This window comes from Schistocerca gregaria, unplaced genomic scaffold (genome assembly GCF_023897955.1).
Source record: "Schistocerca gregaria isolate iqSchGreg1 unplaced genomic scaffold, iqSchGreg1.2 ptg000156l, whole genome shotgun sequence".
NCBI classification, from domain to species: Eukaryota; Metazoa; Arthropoda; class Insecta; order Orthoptera; family Acrididae; genus Schistocerca; species Schistocerca gregaria.
In genome coordinates, this window is record NW_026061720.1 from 3,573,096 (window position 1) to 3,575,692 (window position 2,597).

A 2,597-nucleotide genomic window follows, 5' to 3' on the forward strand; every position below is an offset into this window, starting at 1 on the left:
TTGCATTCGTAATACCAGAGTATCTAAACTACTTGGAACTCTTGTGTATATGAACGTGTCCGCGTCTTTGTACTCTGGTACCTTCGCCGCTACAAACCAACCAACCAACGTGTCCGTGCACATCAGAGTCCCAAAGAATGGAGAATAGCCAGGCTTGGTCGTGTGTGCAGCCGTAGCTCAGTTGGCAGATCGTTCGCTTAGCGTGTGAAAGGTCTCGGGTTGAAGCTCCGGCTCCTCCATGTTTTGAGGTCAGTGCATGGTAAGTGTTGGTCGCGGCGAACATAAAGGGACGCAAGAAGTTGCAAAACCAGCGTCACAGACTGATATGATGTATACTGTTATAAGGAGAGCAAGATGTAAGTGTGGTGACCGGCTGTTATCGTGGTGTCATCGAGTGCAGATCTGTCTTAGGTATCACGGCTTAACGTCATTGAAGCCTAGAGAGTGGACAACACGTTCGTCTTACTCAGAGCGGTGTCCGAATTCTACTTTCGACGTTATGCGTGCCACTCTTAATGTGGCCAACTACGATTCGATACAGAATGCACGAAACCTGAAAGACACCCTCACTGATACATAGAGAGTAGTGTTTGTCTGCGGAATAATGGGAGTGTAAGGGTCTGTGACGTTGATGTGGCTGTATGTAACACTATTAGTCAACGGGGGGGTGGGCGTAGCTCAGATGGTAGAGCGCTCGCTTAGTGTGCGAGAGGTACTGGGATCGATACCCAGCGCCTCCAGAATTTTTAACACTCCTACATGCGCACCTTGCCATGCAAGAGGAATAATTCCCAACCAGCAGAGGTGTCTAGGCAGATACAAGCGAACGATTAGCATCCACAATTGGCAAGCGTTCTTTTATTCGTGCGCAGGAAGCACCCACCTCGCACACCTACACTTAACTTAGAAACAGTACAAATGTTCCCATAAGATTCTCAAGCCTACGTCGGAAAGATCTGCCTTGCGCCGAGTTCACGTAAATCCCACTGCACGTTCCCATTCTTTGCGTGCAGTCGGCTGCTACTGGTGTTGCTGGTTGTGACTGCTGATAACAGATGCCGTAGCAATCACTTCATGGAGTGAGTTGAATGTTTTGCGATAGTCTGTCTCTGACAAGCAAGCACAGGTGATATAGGTGCGAACACAGGAAGCTTGCAGCCCCTCGCTGCCTGCAGACACAGAGCAGCCACACTAGGAGAGCGGCCTAAGCCGTAGGCGAAATGTGCTCATTCGCTTTGGTGCGACGTCGAACTATAAGTAAGGCTGTCACTAGCGTGAGCGTCGTGTAAAGTCGGAAAAGTCGGCTGCATGGGTGATTGCCAAGTTTGGGGAGCGTTTCGCAGTATGATCAGTGCAATGGAGACGCGGAAACTGGTTGTGTCCCAGTGTTTTGCAGTTGGACGACAAGAGTTTTACACAGTAGCAAAGAGCGAGGCACTGAGTTGGCATGAACAATGGAGAGCACAATGGGGCTCGAGATGTGCTTGTTACCTCAGGTGCTGTGTGATTGTCGACAAGGAGTGAAATGGACCAATTTGTGACCGCCCTTTCCATTTAAGACGTGAAAAACTGACGGAATTTGCATTCGTAATACCAGAGTATCGAAACTACTTGGAACTCTTGTGTATATGAACGTGTCCGCGCCTTTGTACTCTGGTACCTTCGCCGCTACAAACCAACCAACCAACGTGTCCGTGCACATCAGAGCCCCAAAGAATGGAGAATAGCCAGGCTTGGTCGTGTGTGCAGCCGTAGCTCAGTTGGCAGATCGTTCGCTTAGCGTGTGAAAGGTCTCGGGTTCAAGCTCCGGCTCATCCATGTTTTGTGGTCAGTGCATGGTAAGTGTTGGTCGCGGCGAACATAAAGGGACGCAAGAAGTTGCAAAACCAGCGTCACAGACTGATATGATGTATACTGTTATAAGGAGAGCAAGATGTAAGTGTGGTGACCGGCTGTCATCGTGGTGTCATCGAGTGCAGATCTGTCTTAGGTATCACGGCTTAACGTCATTGAAACCTAGAGAGTGGACAACACGTTCGTCTTACTCAGAGCGGTGTCCGAATTCTACTTTCGACGTTATGCGTGCCACTCTTAATGTGGCCAACTACGATTCGATACAGAATGCACGAAACCTGAAAGACACCCTCACTGATACATAGAGAGTAGTGTTTGTCTGCGGAATAATGGGAGTGTAAGGGTCTGTGACGTTGATGTGGCTGTATGTAGCACTATTAGTCAACGCGGGGGTGGGCGTAGCTCAGATGGTAGAGGGCTCGCTTAGTGTGCGAGAGGTACTGGGATCGATACCCAGCGCCTCCAGAATTTTTAACACTCCTACATGCGCACCTTGCCATGCAAGTGGAATAATTCCCAACCAGCAGAGGTGTCTAGGCAGATACAAGCGAACGATTAGCATCCACAATTGGCAAGCGTTCTTTTATTCGTGCGCAGGAAGCACCCACCTCGCACACCTACACTTAACTTAGAAACAGTACAAATGTTCCCATAAGATTCTCAAGCCTACGTCGGAAAGATCTGCCTTGCGCCGAGTTCACGTAAATCCCACTGCACGTTCCCATTCTTTGCGTGCAGTCGGC